Source organism: Aythya fuligula, chromosome 1, assembly GCF_009819795.1.
Source record: "Aythya fuligula isolate bAytFul2 chromosome 1, bAytFul2.pri, whole genome shotgun sequence".
Lineage (NCBI taxonomy): Eukaryota > Metazoa > Chordata > Aves > Anseriformes > Anatidae > Aythya > Aythya fuligula.
In genome coordinates, this window is record NC_045559.1 from 92,708,844 (window position 1) to 92,729,184 (window position 20,341).

The 20,341-nt window shown below is 39.0% G+C and overlaps 1 protein-coding gene across 6 annotated transcripts in view; it reads right to left on the bottom strand.

Moving 5' to 3' along the window:
* Window positions 1-20,341, bottom strand: part of GUCA1C (guanylate cyclase activator 1C) — a 114,572-nt gene that overhangs the window by 88,286 nt on the left and 5,945 nt on the right. The gene's annotated exons all lie outside the window — the stretch shown is intronic.

Consider the following 20,341-nt stretch of genomic DNA (forward strand, 5'->3'; position numbering starts at 1 on the left):
CTAAGGCATTCCTTTTAAAAATTTAGTAGCAGAAGCTATAGCCATATCAGACATTCTCCATCACTAAATGTCAAGAAAAAGCTCTCCCCACCATGCCCTCAACCAAAAAATAGTCCCAGCAGGTTTGAACTTCCTTCTATAAGCATCACTAGTGTGGCAGTGAATCAATGACGCCCTGCAAAAATTAACTGAAACTGTAGTATATATAAAAACTGTAGCTTTTATTTTTTACCAATGACATGCACACACAAAAAATGCTAAGTCAAAAAAGCAAAACAAAAAATTAAAAAAAACACAACTCAAAGCAAAACCGAAGATTACTCACTGAAGAAAGCATCCCCTATCCCAATGGATATTCTTCCTTTTTAATTCTTTTTTAAGAGCTGAACATGCCATATTTTCCCCTCTAGGTAGTTCTCATTAAAAAATTCCAAATACCAGAGACAGCAGTTGATTTTTTATTTTAAAAACTTTTTCTGTATAGTTCGAGAAATCTCACTGAAAAATGAATAGATATTGTTGCCATAATGCCACATAATGCCATCCCCTTTCATTCCCATGATCAAGTCTCCTTGATACCTGTCTGTATGCCTTTTCAGACCAACCCCCTCCACAAAGAAAAGGAAATTACTAACACCAAAGGTGTTATTAGCATGACAGACCAGACCCTTCTCCTGCTATGTCTGCTACAGAAATACATCCAGTAGATCAGTGCAGCTATGTCATCTGTTCAGCAGCCCAGCATTCAAAGCATCCGATCCATTAGTTGCTATGTATAGCTGGTATCTCCATTGTTCTTATGTTTCAAGTAATAAATAATAAAAAAAATAAAGTTTCAGGAGAAAAATATTCATTTTCCAGAAAAACAAAAAGAGGGCTATTGTATTCTAAGGTCTACTTCAAATAAAAACATAGAAATAACACTCAAAGTTTCAGCACCTAGTCCTACTAGGATAAACTGTCTATGGAAAAAAATGCATGTTCCCTGGACTTGCTGAAAGTAGAGGAGGAGGGGAGGTGCTCTAATTTCTCTCTCCAAATGTGGCCTCTTTTGGATCCCTGGGCCATCATAATTGGAATACTACCCTATGATGATTCAGGCCAAGACAACAAGGAGAGGAACTGCAGAAAATGGTGTAGAACTTCAAATTATTTGTAAAATTAAGGTTGTGAATTAAAAAATAAAATCACTCCTGTTGTGTAAGAAAAACAGTAAGAAAAAAAGAGGGCTGTGGATCATTTGTTATACAGTAAAGACACTAAAAAAAGCTCACCGCAAAGGTGAAGGACAAAAATGTCTATGTGGGTTCTTCTTAAAATATAGTAGATGTGGCTGATTTCTTTTGTAATAGGCTAGCTCATTTGTTATAGCTTTTGATCCCAAATGGTACTTCATTGTACATTAGCATGGCCACTCCTAAATGACATCTGAAGATCTTTATCAACTACCACTAAACAGTTGCTACATATACTTACCTTTTACACTATAGATGGCACCAAACAGCTGCATTAATTCAGTCATTTAATTTAGAAGGTATTTCAAAGTACCTCCAAAACACACAAACTTCATAACCTGTGAACCTGTTAGATATTTTCTTGTATTTCATCACCACAAAAATGTTGGGACAATTATCCAAAATAATCAAATCTCTACACTATATATATATATATATATATATATATATTTCTTTTTTTTTTTTTTTTTTCAAAATTAGGAAAAAAGAATTACCCTTGGATTTCTCCTTCTTTGACAAATATTAAATGAAATAATTGTAATTCTAATCCTCCAAGTAATTAACCTTATGAAGGATGAGAAAGATGCTAATTGTAACAAGTTTTTGTTTGGGAAATTAAAGCTCTAGAAATAATTTGGTAACAGCTGGTTTTCATTTTATTTCCAAGACTTGGGATGAATAGTTCTGAAATCTATCTTGTAAATACTATTTCTGCAGGGATCTTTTCAAGGACAATCTCTGAAAAAAGTAGCAGAAGTGTCTGAACACCCAGCTGACAACCTGTGGAAGTCAGCTATAAACATGAAGTAGAATGCCTTAATTATTTTGTTATCACAGTCTTGCAGCCTTAATAACTGGATTCACGTCCATTCTTTGCCACATATTTATTGAATAACTATCAGAAAGAAATCAAATGAATGACTAAAGATTAGCTGTTCCCTCTTTCCTCTTTTTCATGCTCATTCTTTCAGCTCCACTTTTTTCCCCACATTTTTCAGCCTGTGTTGTTGCTTACCCTGCCAAGTATACAAGGCTTGCTGTAGTGAATCAGCTTTACACCCTGCAATGAGTAAAAACAATGAGTCATTTATTTAGGGAAGTTTGGGGTTGCACAAGAAATTGGCTATTCAGCCTCTGCTCTGTGAAGGTGCTTTGTTCACCTCAGAAAAGAGGCCTGTGCATGGCTTCTCCTCACCACTACCTGTCCGGGTCAGATGGAGCGGATGAAATGGGAAGCTTTTGTAGGATCTTCAGCTCACCATGGTACACTGGGTCCCAACAGGTAAGGCTGCCAGTCAGGTGTCTTCTCACTGTTCAGATGTTAACAAGTGCCTCCGCACAACTAACACATCCTTCTGTAACAAAGTAAACTTCGAAAACACACGTGGTGATTTCTGAATGAAGACCACACTTCATAGCCATCCTTTCTAAAGAGGAGATATTTTTCAATTTTCTCGAGTATGCTTTTATACTTTTATTATTCAAAACAACATAAACTCATGATTAGAAACATCACTCACTTAAACACCCAAGTTTTAAGTATCTCCTCAATCTGATTACATGTAAGTCAAAGCTTTACCCAAACTGTTTGTGACAATTAAAGAAAAGCAAACTACCTCATTAAGACTTTATTTGTCACAAAACATTTAAGAAAAGCACTTATGTCACTGCATCTTCTTTCTTAGTGAACAATATGAATTTTTTCTGATTCACATGCAATAAAATTAGGTAAGAGCGGATTACTCTCAGATAGATTGTTGTCAAGATGTTACTCTATTTTAAAAAGACAGGAGGACATATGATGCCCCTATTTTAACATGCTCAGATTAAATTTGCAGCACTAATGCTGTTGTGTTTATGATAATTCAAGAATAAGCAAATTTTACAGAAAAAGGAACAATCATTTTTTACCCAGCTTTGCCCTATCATATTTACTTGCTGAGGAACTTGCCTGTTTTTTCCCACTAGATCAGATAGAAACTACATTCATATGAAACACAAATATGAATGAAAACTGCATTTTCTTTTTCTGAAAACTTTTGAGACAGTATCAGGTAGAATGATGAAAAAATACATTTATGGAATATTTCTTATAGATAACCAGAAAAATAAGAATTTAGGAGGTTCACCTGCATTACCAGCAACAGCTGTAACCTAAACAGTTACAGAGTTAGATAACCCATTAGCTTTTCACTACCCATATTAATATAACTTTATCTAGATTTTGAAACTTGTCATTATGTGCATTGCTAGAGAATTGGTTGTGAACCTATGATTTCAAAGCAAACCCTTGGATTTCAGATTGTCATCAGTGTCTAATCAACTTGGAGCCTCATGTCCATTTAGAAAACCTCCCAGAACAAATGAAATCATTTGCTTCCTCCAAAATACAAACAGGCCATTCATTTACTGAATTGTGCCTATAAGGCAATCACAAGATAATACCCTAAATTGCACAATCTGCAGTTTCAGAAACATACAGTATTTTTCTTCGTACTTCTCTCATTTGTGATAATTCAGAAGAAAGCAGTTATCAGAACTCAAGTGTGCATTAACAACTGTTCAGCTCGGTAGGAACCCGACACATGTTCCCCCTGCTTAACACACTCTCCAGCACACACACACATATTTCTTCCTGCTCTAGTTGATGGCAGGAGCTAGAGATGGATTGCAGAGAAAAATAGCCAAACTCAGATGGCCTAGTTCACTCTTTACCCATGTAAAACTATAAAGATTAATCTTTATTTACAAATGAGCTGATTTTTAAATCACATTTGGTACAATGTTGTGGATATTTCAGGAGCATGAGTATGTTGATATTCAGTATTCTGAGGATGTGAGTACAGTTTTCTCTTTTCTAACATAAGGAGAAAAACAGTAAAGGCAAGTGGCTAGTCATAAATGGGATAGCTGACTGGCCATGTCAGAAACTAGGCTCCGATCCTCTGTCCCATCACAAAATGCTACTATTGCAATCAAACATGCTCCAAGGATGCTGTGTTCTAGTACAGAGACAGCAGATCTGGTAGGTACTTGCTGCTGTAGGTAAAGTGGAACACTTCTTCCAAGGAAAATCCTCATATAAGATGTCTTTCAAAGACTTAAATATAAAGAATACCTGACAAACCTGTCTTGGAAGCAGTTTATTTTCAACCTGTATAAAGTTTAAAGATACCAAGACACAGAATTTGCATTTATCCTCTTGACAGCAACATGAAACAACCAAGTCATCAAGTGTACCTTTTTGATACCTTTCTGATTACAAGGCTCTTTGGTTACTCCTAGAAAGGGTAAATGTTGTCTTAAAAAAAAAAAAAAAGTAAATAAAAAGAAAACAGACAACCAAGATGGCTAAGGACAGCATAAGAGATCCAGACTTGATTCTTACAAATGAGTATTTACAGAAAAATAACATTTTCAGGACATTAGCTAGACAGTGATTTTTTGGTCTAGATTTTCGCCTTCTTCTGCTGGAAGTTCCCAATGTGCACTGATAAAACTAAAGGACAATGCAGCAAGGTCTGTAGTAATCAGCTAACAAAACATGAATTCCAGAGAGAAGGCAATGCAGGGACAGCCCTGTGAACTTAAACACTTTAGGCACAATATAAAAAATGCCTTAAATAAGAAAAGATGGGAAAAGAATTGTAGGAGGGATATTTAGTAAGGAAATTAATTTGGCTTGCAAATTGTGACTAAGGTCCTAGTTTTGTAGAACTAACAAAAGCTATCAGAAATTTTTCTTGATATGGGCTTTATTATTATTATTATTATTCCTAATCACAGAATTAAGAGTTACTACTGTGCTTTGGACCTCTGGCTGCTTCCAGACATGTGGTGGTGCTACTGCTTAAAGCAAGCCAGATAGGTTTTTCTAAAGATCAATTTCACATTTTACTCTTCTAAAAATGCAAAGTCATCATTGAAACAAAAGAAAACAATCCTACCCAATCTCATATTATTTTTTTTCTTCTCATAAAATAACATACAAATGCTCTTTATTGATTAAGGCATATTTTAGTTGTATAATAAATGCCTCTATATGTATGGAGCCATTAATTTAAAGAAAATTCCCTTTAACTGTGCAGATTAGCACTTATGTAGCTACCTTACCAGAGGACATGACATCTATTGTCCAGAAAGCACAGCAGAAATTTTCTTTGTAGCTCACCATTACCCACTGGAAAGGAAGTATATATATATATATATGTAGCAAATTAATATTGAATCAGTATTTGGGTTAAAAGTTTTCCTTCACCCCCACAGTAGAGAACTGATAAAATATTCTCATATGCTATTCTAACCCTAGCTTTTTGTCATTTATTGCAGTTGTGTTCTACATATGGATGTATTTCATTTTGTTCCAAGCTGCACAGAGAGGAAACTCGTCAGGGCATCCTTTTCAAACCTGATGAGAGCTATGCATATGCTGGCCTCCATTCAAGGCTGCATCTGATGCTCCTGGCAGCAAGTGAAGTAAATAACACACATGGAGGAAGTAAGGAGGAGCACAAGTGAAGACTTCTGGAACATTACAGCATTACGAAAAGATCTATTTTAAAACATGTCCTATAGAATAAAAAAATAAGAATAATAATAAAAAAAGATGGATTTTTATTGTCGAAAACTGGTGGTGGTAGGGAAATTAGACCAAGTAAATTCCAAAACTCCAGTTCCTAGAAAGATCAATGTCCAGAACTAGTCTGAGGATGGTCAGCTCTCTGTAGCAGATAGCCCTTCGCCATCAATGACAGAAAATAGAAAGGTCAATTGAAAACATCTCACCTGACTAAAACAAAAACCCTTTTCTGCAAGGAAGCTGAACTCATAGTATGCTAATATGTTTACTTGTGTTGGTAATTCCTAGCAATATGTTTATGCATCCAAATGAAAAACACAGTTTTGCATGCCTTCTGTTTGAAGTATTAAGACAACAGACGGTTGTGGGGAAAAAAAAAAAAAAAAAAAAAAAAAAGCCTCCTAAAAGGTGAGATCCATTTGACTGTGGGATAGTTTTCAAAGGGAAATGAAAATGTCATCACCTGACATTTCCAAAGCTGAGTTTTCAACTCCCAAGACAGTGTGCAGGCAGGAGCATTAAATAGAAGAGCTGGTCACAGACCAGTACACTCTCCATGTTTCCCAGGGGCAATTAGCGTCACTTCCTCTATCACAAGGCTTACTGTGCTTACCAGTGAATATGTCAGGTCTGGTTGCTTGTGAGCCTCTGAAAACAAACACTACAAAATTACTGACAGAACCTTTAGGTTGAAAAATGAATCCTTCTAACTCATACCATCTCACAAATAATACAAAATAAATAAATAAAATGAATCAAGCAGTCCTTTGAAGCAGAGGACTGCCTACTACCTTGTGACATCCCCAAGGAAGAGAAGCAGAACTTATGGAGCCAGAAACCTGACTGAAGCCTGGTTTGAGGCTGCTTTAATCCATTTTTTTTCTCTCCCCTCCTTTCCGGATGCATTGCATTGCTGGATTTGTGTCACAGAGGCAGAAGCTCTCCCCTTCCTGCAGACACATGGGTGAGCATGGCAGAGGCTACCCCAACGAGTCTGGAAACTGCAACCCAACACAGACATGCCCCAAGCCACCAGAATGCCAGGAATGTGCCTTTTCCTTACTGCAGCCTTCAGAGCATCTGAGAGCCACAGCAGGCTGCTTGGAGGAGCAGTCAGCTAGTACTACTCCAACATCAACACATCGGTGTATGGCCTCAAAGGTCACGGTCTTAAGATCCTCAGCAATCTACAGCACTATCTCAGATTATTTTTATTTAGAAACCAGTTTGTGAGTTGTGAACAGTATCACCTCTGAGGAGCTGCTTAGAAGACAACACTAAAAAACACATTACAAGAGGCAATCAGAGCTGAAGGCCTTTCACACATACCAACAAATTTAACCTCCTCCTCCCCTTCCCCCCTATCTCCCAGGATGCAAACAGTGTGGAAAGAAAGGTTATTTCTTCCTTTCAAACCCAAGGCTGATCATCAGGTCCTTCCCACTTGAGGAAGAGAGAAGCAGCAGCAGGGACAGGTTTTGGCATCTGGACATGGTGCTGGGCTGCCTTCTGTAGATGGCCCTGCTTGAGCAGAAGGCTTGGACCAGACAACCTCTAGAAGTCCCTTCCAATGTCAGCCATTCTGCACTTCTCTCCAAGCATGCCATCCCGGTCCTGCCTTTAGTAAAAGGGTGACACCACTTACACAAATTGGGAACAATCCAACTTTGACTGGGGACAACTGCAGAAAGAAGCAGATTGAATGCCAGCATACACATCACTACCTGGCACACCAAATTACTCAGGGAAGCTACACTGGACCTGCGTTATGGTCCTGTCAGCACTTAGTGGCCACCAGCCTGGGTCTGCTTTCCAGGACTGCCCTGCTTCTGACTCATGCAAGAGGGAAAGTATCCTCGAAGAGGAATTTTGATTAAAAAAAAAAAGAAAAAGAAAAAAGACAAAAAAAGGTTTTATTTTTTCCTTTAACAAGTCATCTACAGGAGTAGAATAAAGCCTTCTTGTGGAAGAGAGACAATTTAAACTTCAAACTCATTTGTATTTGTTTCTGGTAAGCTCAGCAATACTGACTGCCCCACAGAAAATGGGACTGACCAAGAGCAGCGAGCCCTGTGTGCCCTTCACAAGTTTTATAGAATTAAGCTGTCTTTCAGGCAATAGTTTTTTTTTGTTTATTATTATTATTTATTTTTATTATTTTTCCCCTTAGAAAAAAACAACTCTGTGTAGCAAGGTCTTAATACAATATCTGTTTACTACAATTCTCCAAGAGGCATGATGTTCCTTGGATTTTATCCAAGCCATTTAGTTCCCATACATATTGGAAAAAGCTGTCATGTCAGCAGCTAAGGTTGATATCAAGAGAGACAATAAGAGGATTAAGAGGTGGAAAGCTTCTGAATGCAAGCTACTGAATATTTCACAAGAAATGAAGCTGAGAGTGCTACTGATGCAAGGGGAAGGTCAGAAAACTTAAATGCCTCAGGGACAGTCAAGAAATAATAAAATAGCCATTAGGCATTCCAGATGTTGATATACAGTTTTTAGTATCCTGGCTTTTGTACCAACTTGAATGCTTCACTGAGTGTACATCTGAGACATATGGCACTTATCAAGTGGATTTGCTGGGATGTGTCTACAGCACCAAAACCCAGGAATGATCTGACATTTGAGAGTGCCTCTGAGGCTGATATTTTGTCATTTAATTGCTCATTTTTATTAACACCTGATGTGGACATATTTCCACATCTCCAACTACTAGGGTTTAGTGAGAGATTAGTTTCACAAAGACAGACTTTTTGTCACTGTTACCCCTTCCTATCCGATCCTGTTATGGAATGGTTAAGTGGATCTTCTCCATTATATCTCATCACCATTGAGATCACATAGTCAGAGGGGAAAAGCAGGTGGTGAAAGAATTTTACAGGGCATTACAAATCTTTGGCAGCAAAGGCACTGGGCAGAGACAAGCCCAGGTGTTTTCTGTATCCTTATCAATGACAAGAGGCAAGGCACAGCAGGAATCTCTCCTTAATTGCTTCATGCTATACTTCAGTAATCTCTCCTATAAATGTCAAGACACAGCTTGCCAATGGGCAATTCAAAGAACATTAGTTTCTTGCAAAGTAGAGAGGGACTTAAGCATTACATTACCCTTTAACTTACAACTATCTGAAATGACTCTTCCTTCTCTCCCATATCCAGCCTACCAAGAAGGCATTAATAGATGTGGACAATATATTTTATATCTTTCTGTTCTCAAGCTCCTGTAGCACACTGATGAATTAACGCCTTATCAATATGCAGCTTCTGTTATACTGTTTTTTGTGGCACATTTCACAAGAATCCCTCCTATGCCCCATCCTGTTTAAGTAAAGATATTCTACTACAAAAGTTGAAAAATGTTCATCATTTCCTTTTATCTTGAAGTAGTATTTCAGTCTTGCACCTAGACATATTTTGAAAATACTTGAATTATAAAGAATAACTTTCTAGCTCTCATGACTTTCAAAACATTTATTTTTGACTTGGAAATGTTAACTTGTTTTTTAATTAGAAAGAATATTTTTTGAATTAAGTTGGGAATTACTTACACTGTTTTTTCACTTGCATAAAAACTATTACATTAAAAAAGTACTATTTCCCCATGTACAACTACTGTACTATTGTAGCATTACATTATGAAGTAACTTCAGTTGGCAATTTGCCCACAATGTTATTTCTCTTTTATTCTTGATAGTTATTATAAAGTTATTTAGTAGTATCCTAAAACAAACAAACAAAAAACAACAACAAAAAACCAAAGAAAAACAACAACAACAACAATAAAAAACCACCAACAACAATATGCAATACTGTAAATCTGTGTGCAGAATAAAAGAGTGATGGTAAATACACAGTCAGCCACAACTGCTTCTCTGAGTGACTGGGGTAAAAAGACAAGCTAAATCAACATTAACTACCTACAAAAAGCTGGATCTTCAACAAAGTAGTTGAAATGGCTGGTGGGAATTTTTTAGTAGAACAATTAATTGTAAGAGATTACGCTAAAGAGAAAATGCCATCCTCTCCCCTCCTTCCCCCACAAAGTCAGTTCCAACATAAGCTTTTATGCGTTGGATCTAGATTATGATTCATTGTTTAACACGAGGAACCTACAATAAACAGGAACCTGGAAATCAAGACACGAGTCTCAGAGACTTCAACCTATGTCCCCAGAATGCCAGCTCAGGTTTAGGTAGCTTACCAGTTGTAGTGTTGTTAATTATTTCTTTCAAGCAATCAGACAAATTGTTATAACAGTTTGGCATTTACTTTTCTAAGCCATGCTCTCCTATGAGATACAGTGAACGTCTCCAGTGTTTTCTAGAGATGGAGTAGCCCCAGACATCACTCACTGTTGAAGTAGTGAAAGGAACATCATAATGAAGGTTTGGTTCAATAAAATGTTTTTTCCCATTCCCACTAACAAACACAACAATAACAACAAAGCAAAACAAAACAAAACATTCTAATCACACTGCTTCATTCAGATCATGTTTCATTTGCCTTTTACTGTAACATTTTTGTAGAAAGTGGCTGAATTTTTTCAAAGTTTTTACCAGCTAGCTGTGAGAGAATAGCTTACTCATTGAGTCACTGCAGATCCTACAGAAATGAAAAATATTTCTTTCTTAAAAGCAAAATATTTACCAGGCATTATCAAACATCTCAGCAGTTGCTCTGAGAAAGAAGTCATGAGTAGAGCTGAAATAAATAAATGTGACTGTTTTTAAGAACTAGAAGTATTTAACAGTGATAAAACAAATAAGCGTGTAGTGCTAATGAACATGAGCAATATCCTCAGTTTCAGGCATATGGAATCAGATGAAAGCAGCTTTGTCTGGTGATTCAACTATAACACATACATAATTGTGAAAGATTTTATTAAGGACTTCTAAACAGCAAAATACTGATCAAAATATCTAAACCTTTTTCTTCATTACATTTTGATTTTCCTTCTGTATTTTATTCTGTACGTGTATATCCAGCATTTTAAACATTGATGCATTTACCAGGGCCATTTGCTACTGTAAAGCTAGTACTTTTTTTCTTTCTTTTTTTTTTTTTTTTTTCTATCTACTTCCATAATAATTATAATAATAAACAGTAATGACAATAATAAGCAATAATAATAATAATAAAGTTGGGATACTATGATGGAATGATTTATAAAAAGCTAGAGCTATACAGACTTATTTTGTAATTAGTGAGATCAAACCTGGTTTCATACCTGTGCAACTACCTTCCCTGTGCATCAATCCCTGTCTTACCTCTGTAGTGAGATTTAAAACCAGGCCTTATCTGCCAAGTGCACATAAGGATCAGTTCATCCCGCATTCAGCAACAGCAGGTGACAGGAGGATCGAAGCCAGATTAACAGATGGACTTCACGGAACAAGGATTTAACTTGACTGTGTTAAATACACCTGTGGCATAAGTCATAGCAATAGCAGTTAATTCCCACTGCAGCCCATAAGATCTCTAAAATGCTCCTCAGATTGCTTCAGTTATAGAATTTTTCATATTTCTCTTCAGGATGCTATCTTTCCTTGTTTTATGACAGGACTGCGGGATTACAGGCTATGGTTCGATGCTCAGTCCTATACGTCAAATCCAATTCTTTTGGCTGTATGCTATTCAGCTTTTAAAAAGAAGTAATAAAAATCGACTTTACCACTAGTTAAAACATTTGTTTGTTTATAGATGTTAGAAGTTGCTGCACTACGTAAGTAGAAAGGAGATGACAGCACAAGATTCCTCCAGCAGCTTTACTGTTTTAGCTGACAAACATGTTAGAGGAAACAGTCATCATATCCTGCTCTGGCTAGATCAGCCTGACTCTATAAACACTGCCTAAAATCCATGCAGGGCTGGCAGCAATATGGATTAATTTCCGGGAGAGAGAGGACTTAAATAATTCTGCATTTCAAATTGCTTTAAGTTGCCCATGTTGTACCCACCACAGTTCCTACATCACAGCCAGCAGAAAGGCAAAAAAAAATTACAGAAGATTCTGATTGTGGCCTTGTACTACATCAAGAACTTTTTTTTTTCTGCTCTGAGAGCCACGGTTGCTCTATCACAGATCAGGAGTGATAGATTAGAGAAGCCCCAAGAGCTGTCAGCTAATATCTACACCACAGCAAGATCAGAGAGCAACAACCTGTCTGAAATGCTGTGACAATTTCTGGCTGCCACCACGAGAAATACAGGTTATGCCGCCGTAAGAAATTTTAAAGTGGGAATCTGAACTTTAAGAAACAAAAATGGGAAAAAAAAATCAAAAAAGACTGCATAATCTTGTACACAATAGAAAGTAAGGTTTCAGAAGATAAAGTACTGATGGGCTCTTAGAGTTTTTTTTCTTTTTGTTTTCTTTCTCAACATTGCTTCAGCTTCTCATCTTGTTTTATGTCAACACATTTTCCTGTTACACTGGGGCAGCTGCATTCAGGTGAAGACAGAAGGTCATGATCAGAGTTGTCAGCAGCACTGAGCTGGCCACTCAGTTACACCCGTGGACCTACACTTGAGTTTAATAATCAAAAAGATAATAGTAACCTAGATCCAAATGCTTGTAGCTCCTCTAACTTCCCTATGCATTAAGGTCACCCACTATATCATGAAAACAGGAGAGTCAATAGGAACAAAATCAGATGTACTGTAAAGCATAACAAAGTTGCTGAAAGTGTAGAAAAACACTATACACAACACTGTAAACACTCTGAGAATGTTAGAAGTTTAGTAATTACAATCTTTGCAAGAAGAGATGTATTTCTTAGACATCACAGTTGTATGAGGATCAGGTTCACTTTGCAAATGAGGTGAAAACTCAAAGCAACAATTACCTAACTTTCCAGGCCACTTCCCTTCAGCATCCGTTCTTAAACTTGGTATTGATAAAAAGGAAGAAAACTGCAGTCGCTGGTTACACTGGTCACTCACCAGTATTAAGAAAAAGAATAGGAGATTTGGGCTCATGGTTGATGCTTGAGAGGGTGAGACTCACTAGTGGGACTTAGTGAGAACAGTTGGGTCACATGACTAGAGGGAATAGACTCAATTTGCACCAGGGGAGGTTTAGGTTGGAAATTAGGAGACATTTCCTCTCAGAAAGAGCAGTCAGGCATTGGAACATGTTACCCAAGGAGGTGGTGGAGTCACCGTCCCTGAGTGTGTTCAAGGAGAGCTTGGACCTGGCACATAAGGATATGGTTTAGGAGGTGATATTGGTGGCAGGGTGATGGATCTGCAACATTCACCAGATGATCTTGGAGGTCTTTTCCAACCTTATTGTTTCTAGGATGTATGCATATTCTATGATGTCATTACCACATTGTGGGCACGGTCATGAGCAGCCTGTTCTAGGTGGCTTTGCTTGAGCCAGGGGAGTGTCCACATTCCCCCACAAAGTGCTACACAGACAGTCATGGACAGAGTGTATGTTAATATGACCAATTTATTGGCATCTGCATAGGCTGAAGCTCTTGGATGGAATAGAGTCTCTCCAAGGGTCTGGGTGGTCACTGTCCCCTGCTAACAGGTGTCTCTGTTGCGCTGCTGGAGAAACGGGTGCTGTGCAGTAGTGCTGTGCTGCTGGTGAAGCCTTCCACAGCCTACTCCAGGCTTAGGAAGGAGTCATCCAAGTTGTCCATCTGCACCCCAGACATGAACTCAACGGAGATGGTGGTCTCGGAGGCTCTGGTCAGCTTGATCTCTCACACCCATCTGCATCCAGTTGATTGTTTACCAGCCATGGCTTCTGAGCAATGCCCAGCACAGCCAGGGCGAGGAAGATCAGACGAGCCATGGCTTGCAGGAGGTGTGAATCGCTCTCACTGACTGCCAAGGTGCTGCTACTGCTGGCCCTTGTAATGGTTCCCCCACTGTGACTCGTCCTTTGTGCAGTCATGGACAATACAGCCACATTGCACCAATCCCCCTCACCTCACCTCTCTGCAAGTTTGTGGGAAGGTCCTTGCAGCTCTTGGACATGAGAAGACTTATTGTGTCACACAGAAGGTCCCTAAAACAGCCACAAATTTCATCTTAATATGTGACTTAAACCATACTCACTCTTACTCCTTCAGATATAAATATGATTTCTTGAATTGCTTTATGGTAAATTATCAAGGAAAGAACATCTCCTGGTGAACATTGCAGAACTAATTAGAGAGAGTGAAAAGCCATCTGGACATATAATCATAGACCATCCCAAGATGGAAGGGACCCATGAGGACCATTGAGTGGAACTCCTAGGTCCACAGAGGACCGTCCAAATAACAAGCCATACATCTATATCTGATAACACTCTCTGAATCTTTCTTGAATTGCAGTGGGCTTGGTGCTGTGACCAGTTCCCTGGGAAGCCTTCTCCAGTGCCTGACCACCCTCTCAGAGAAGAACTGTTACCTAACACCCAACCTGAACCTCCCCTGTTGCAGCTCCATGCTGTTCCTCTGGTGACCAGCAATAGGAGCTAAGGAAGAAATCAGCACCTCCCTTTCCGCTCCCATCTGGAGGAAGCTGTAGACAGTGACGAGGTCACTCCTCAGCCTTCTCTTCTTTAAGCTAAACAACCCAAGTTACCTCTGCTGCTCCTCATAAGTTTTCCCTTCTAGAGCCTTCACTGTTTCTGTTGACCTCCTTTGGACACTCTTCAGTTGTTTTGTACCTTTCTTCTATGGCGGTGCCCCAAACTGCTGACTCCTATTCAACTTGCCATTGACCAGAAACCCCAGCTCCTTTTAGCTGGCTAAAAGAAGCCAGCTTTTAGTTAGCTCCCAGCCAAACCTGCTGGCAGCTAACTATAGCCCAGAACCACAACCAGATGGAAGGCAAAACAGGGAGGTGAGTCTTCCATTTGCCTCATACATGGCTGTGTTACCCAAATACCACAGTAGAAGCGTGGGTGCTTCCACTTCATCCACAGAGCAACTGAAGTCTCATGGTACTTGGCAAAGTGCCCCGATGACCAAAGGGTGGTGGACACCACCAGATGCTCTCAAATCCTGGCCCAGGGTCACTCATGGATGGGGTGGCTTCAACAGACAGCTCCTGCCCCATGGGAGCTTCCCTGGAACCTCCCCCTCCTCAGACACCTCTGACAGGTGAGCTCAGGGTGCATCCATCACCTACTCCCAGAACTGACAGGATAAGGAGTATGTGTCATTGAAAGAAGAGAGTTTTACACACTGCAGTTCAGGGAAAACAAGGTGAGTTAAGGCTTTCACTCCTCCCTGTGTGAAGAGGGCACTCAGCACTCATAAAGGTGAACAGATCAAAAGTGCTTAAGTACAAGAGCAGCGGGACTGGACTGGTGGTGCTGTTCTGAATGAGTGAGCATGGGCTCATCAAGAGCTGTAGCCGGTTGGAATAAAAACCAAAACCAAAGCACATCTCCAAGCCAGAAGGTATAAAATGTAAAGTCCTACTGTGCTAAATACCTCACTGTATGCCAGCAGTCTTACTTCAAAACACTCTAGGCATTTGAAGTAGTGGTCAATAAAAGCCCTGCTAACTTGCTCAAATTAGACCTCCCTGTAGCTCATAGTTCAATTCCACTGCACACAGATTTATATAAACTGCCTTTGCATTGTCACCTTGGAAAAGCAATAGATAATGAATTCACGTCAGGAGGACAGTTTTGTAGAGGCAAAGTTGCCAAAAGGATGTACTTAACCATCTTAGCACACTGATGGTGATGCTGGAAGGGTATCCTCCCCTGCACTGCTTGTAGCAGTAGGAAGCAGTAGGAAGCAATGTGCTGCCCCTGGGCACATCCCAAGCACCACGCTGATGGCAGGTGTTTTCCAAAACTTGTGTTATTCTGAGGTAATGAGGCAGAATACAGAAACAGAAACTGAAAAAACAGAGCAAGGAATAAGTAACAAACCAAAAATGCTGAAAAGCACCCATTTTTTTCCCAGAACTCCAGTCAAGGACCATCTTTTGTGTTGAGATGCTAGCAGTGCACTCACATGCAGAATTCTGTATGCAGAATTACATAGCTGAGTTCTGCCTTTGAGACAAAATTAACAGAAGAAACTTTACCCATGTGATTGTCAGATACAGGCTTCAACACAGTACCTAGTTCATCTATAAGTTTCGAAACTGGTTGTGAAATTAAGGTTTTGAGAATCTATCAAGAAACATTAAATACTAAACTTATTGTCTCTTCATTCAAATTGTTAAGCATAAGCTGATGATTGTACAGGAGATGGAAGGCTGTACACACTGTTGGAAACAGTAAAGGCTGCTGTTTCGTTAGGCCCCATCTCTGTTGCTGGCCACAGTCAATCATGGGCCATTGGGCTTCCAATTTAATCCAACATGACAGGTGCTTATACTGCGATCCTAAGGCACAGACTCTGGAAGAGGATTCACTCTCTTAGCTTTCTTTTGTGCTGCATCCTTGCTCAGTTTAACCAGTCCAAAATGGTGGAGAATATAGCAATAAGCTGAGGTAAAAGAAACTCTAGGGCTCTTTATTCTGTTAAAATATTCTGTTTCTTGTCCTTATAAGAGACTGCCCCAGGATGGCATACAACTTTTTGTGCAGGTTTTCACTGCTCTGTTTTGAGAGAAGGCTTTCACAGCCTGCTTATATTTTATATTCTTTCAAAAATTACCTTGCACTTTTATCATCCCAACTCTGAAAAGATACCACAGCAACAAAACAGACATTTGAAAATACAAAGTTCAACACTAATATAGGCAGATCCACTTAAGTCAAAGATGCCTTAGAGATGAACAAACAGAAGTGGTAAATGTTAGACAAACTGAAACAAATGAGGAACTTGATGTTAAATCCTACAGAAGATGACATTTCTCAGCAATTACATAGCAGTTTTCAAAGTCTGTGATATATGCATTATACTTAGATGGCAAAATTGAACCAGAAGAGTTAAGCTGCCTGCTGTGAGGTGCATGAACAAGTGTGAAGCAAGTGCTGAGAAAGAAAAACGATGTGTGATTTGCCAGCTCATATTGTTCAGCTCCATCTTCCTTTTCACTTCCTAACCTAGTCTTTATAGACTGATCTCCTACCTGTTTGCTCATTCTCTATAACCTTATATGTAAGCTAGTTTAAAAGAACTTGAAGCTGTAAGCGGTCTTAAAGATATTCAGCTCCTCTGTCTCAGATGTTTTTATAAGTTTGCCATTTTACAACTATTTCACTAGTTTAAAACACATAGAAAAATATTTAAGGACACAGATGCAACACTATACAGCCAACAGTCAACACTCTTTGTTAGTTTGCTTTTAAAACAGGCCTAACATATTTTTATTCTTCTTTTCCTAAAATTGTTTTGCACAAAATCATTTACGTTTTTTTTTTTTCCTTTTTATTTAAAGAATTAAAAAAAAGTAACAACAAGGGAAGAACCTACATTCTCTGTCCTATTTCTGTCCTGAATGTCCTACATTCTCTTTCCTCTGAAACAGTGATTTACTGTCTAAGGTTATAAAATTTAAAAAGAATAGTCTGAACTTTTCTCAACTTTGAGTTCTACTGTTTGAAGCCTACCTTACAACTTATTGATAAGGTTGGTACTATTCTGATAGCCTGAAATGTTGCTTTATGTAATCTTACTTTCAAGTCCCTGTAGCTCACTTAAACTTATCATTTGGTCTGTCAGGTGTATGCCTTAGCTTTCTTCTTCTTTTTTTTTTTTTGAAGCATTTCAGCTATTCAGATATTCATCTAGCTATTTCTGCAAACAAGACAAGGATGTGTGGGGGAAAGTTTAACTTGCACTGAATATTCTGATGACAACTCCTTTGAATAAGTTTTCCATGCTTTAAAGTAGGGAACAGAAATTTGACAAGTGAGGGAGGGTATCATATGAAAATGATATGATGATTCACTCCTCCATATGAAAATTTGAGCCATTGGGCCAAGTTATAAATCTTCCAAAAATTGCAGCCTGCATATCTGTTAGTGATTAAAAACTAAAATTCTACATTCAATGAACAAATGAAGATATTCATGCATTTAATTTTATTTATATTTATTTTTTAGTGATATCCAGATTGCCTATGTAATGCCCTCAAAGAACATCTAAGAACACATCTGTCTCCTAAAAAGTTTTTGAATGTGATCCATCTGGGCATATACAAGCCCTAGACTAAATACAGTGGTGTTTTTCTTTTATATACACACACATATATATGTATATAGTTTTATATTACAGGGTTTCACAAAGTACACTAGCCATTAACCACTGAGAGGTGGTAAGACTGGGAAATACCAGGACTGACATGGGAGGCTGGGAGATGGTGAATCTGACAGCTTTATGCACTCTTGGATGTGGGAAGCAGGACACATGAGAGGAGGAAAGGAAAAGAGCACCAAGAAATCACTTTTCATGTAAGAGACCAATAAATTCTTCAATCTAAAGTTAAGTTTTACGGGCATAGTGTCATTTTATATAAAATTGCGTAGCATGCAACAAGACGGAAGACAAATCTTGAAGAAAGAAGGCAGAGATAGGCAGGCCAGGCAAGAAAAAACATAAGACATGAGTAAGACCAACATCAGACATAGACGAGATTGTGGCATGATAAGGGATGAAAGAATTAAAAGCAGGATGGGCATGGATCTATATTTCTGAGACATACTGTCTGCATCATAACTGCTTCCCAAATCTTCTAGCAACCCCTAATCTGGCTGACCACTTGTCCTCTCTGCAGCAAGGCTCGTAAGCCTCACTACAGTAAGCCTTATGTTCTGAACTCAAAGCTTGGGCCTGGGTGCATCAACGTCCCCACTGTGTTCTGTGGCCTTGCTAGAGGGCTTTCCCTATAAGAATCACGGTTTTATCAGTAAAAAAAAAAATAAAAATAGGCAATTCAGATTCTCCAGCACACGTGGCGGATTTTATGTGGAACTTGCAAGAGCAAGGATGAAATGTTAAGTTCTGGAAGCCTGGACTTAATTAAAGGTCACTTGGAATCCATGGCCTCTACCATTTTTTTTCTGCTCTTCCTGTTTCAAAGACAAACTTTCTCATCTCATCATCATGCTTCTGAAGATGAGATAGAAACAGCATATACCTTGGGTCTGTGTTGCCAGTCCAGCATGCCTTCCTCTTACCCGTTCCCAGGTAGCATCAAGTCTAAGTGGTTGCTAACATCTCACTTGGCCTATCACTGACATTTTTCCTTACCTGCATTCTAAAAACACAGAGAACTGCAATGAATATAAAATGACAGGCCAACATATTCTTTCATACTTTATTCTATGTTATGTATAATGAAGGTATAAAACACACAAAAAACAACTTTTGGAAGCAGCCTGCATTAGAAAGGCAGGTCTACGTAAGACAGAAGTGTGGAACAGGATGGAAAACATAGCCCAGAAAAGTCTGAGTTAAAGGGTAACCACAGTATACTCCTCTAGCATGTATTTCTTGGGAATCTATAGTTGAGGACTTCTGTCACAGACACCTGTGTCACCCACTGTCTCCTTCTTTCCACCTTTAATGCTAGTCCACAAAACAGCTGACATCTAACATTTAGTTTAGTAGTTCAGAGATGGAGAAGGCAGGATATTCAAATATCCTGAATTTGGATAGTTAACAGTTGTTGTTAATGTGGCTCCAGGGTGCAGGACACCTGGCCTCTATTCAGAATTGTTTGTTGGTTCTTCTTAATTGTATTTATTGTCTAAAAACAGTACTAAAATAACAATAAAGCTGTGAAGTGCCCTATTGCAGTTAATGTTTCCATTGTTAGGCCTGCTGTTCAGTACCCTCCCCTTTTGCCCATGCTTGTGTAAAGACAGGAATAATAAGCCTAAAAGCATAGCTAAACGCCATTTTGTTTCCCAACAAACCTTTGCTCCATCCATCGTCTAGACTGCATGATTCCTATCATGTACATAAGGATGAAATACTGCTGCTCATCACCGTGGAGTCTGGCCCTGGACCTGTAACATCAGCAAGGTCCAATTGCCTGACGTAAAGACCTTCGTGCATACCTGTAGGGGTGAACTGCAGTTCATCTCATCTTATCTCAACACGTGATAAAGCTCAGCTTTCCCTGGTGTGTCGTCATCGGTGTAGGTGAACTTATGAAGATAAATTGGTCAGCAGTAAGACAACTGTTATTGACAGAATTGTACAGAAAAAGGCAAAATTTAAGGGGGGGGGGGGGGGGGGGGGGGGGAGGGCGGGAGGGGGAAGTAAGGCAGCATGAACTCATGGTGTCCCACACTCTTCAGTTTCCCAGCACCAGAAGGCAGCAACAGGAGACCCTGTGATCTATGTCTAGTTCAAGTGAGGAGCCTACCTCCTTGTTCTTCCCTGTTCTAGTGCTTTCTCAGACAGTTTTTGACAGGTTTTTATTCTCAATCCGTGCATTACATAGCTAAAACATACTGTATGCTTGGGCACTGCTCTCAGAGCAGGTTGATTCAAACACCTTTTCCCACATACATCAGACAATAAAATGATCACATCCATTACTGCAGTAAGGGGAACACAATCATGCAGAAGACTGACACTCAGACACCTGCCAT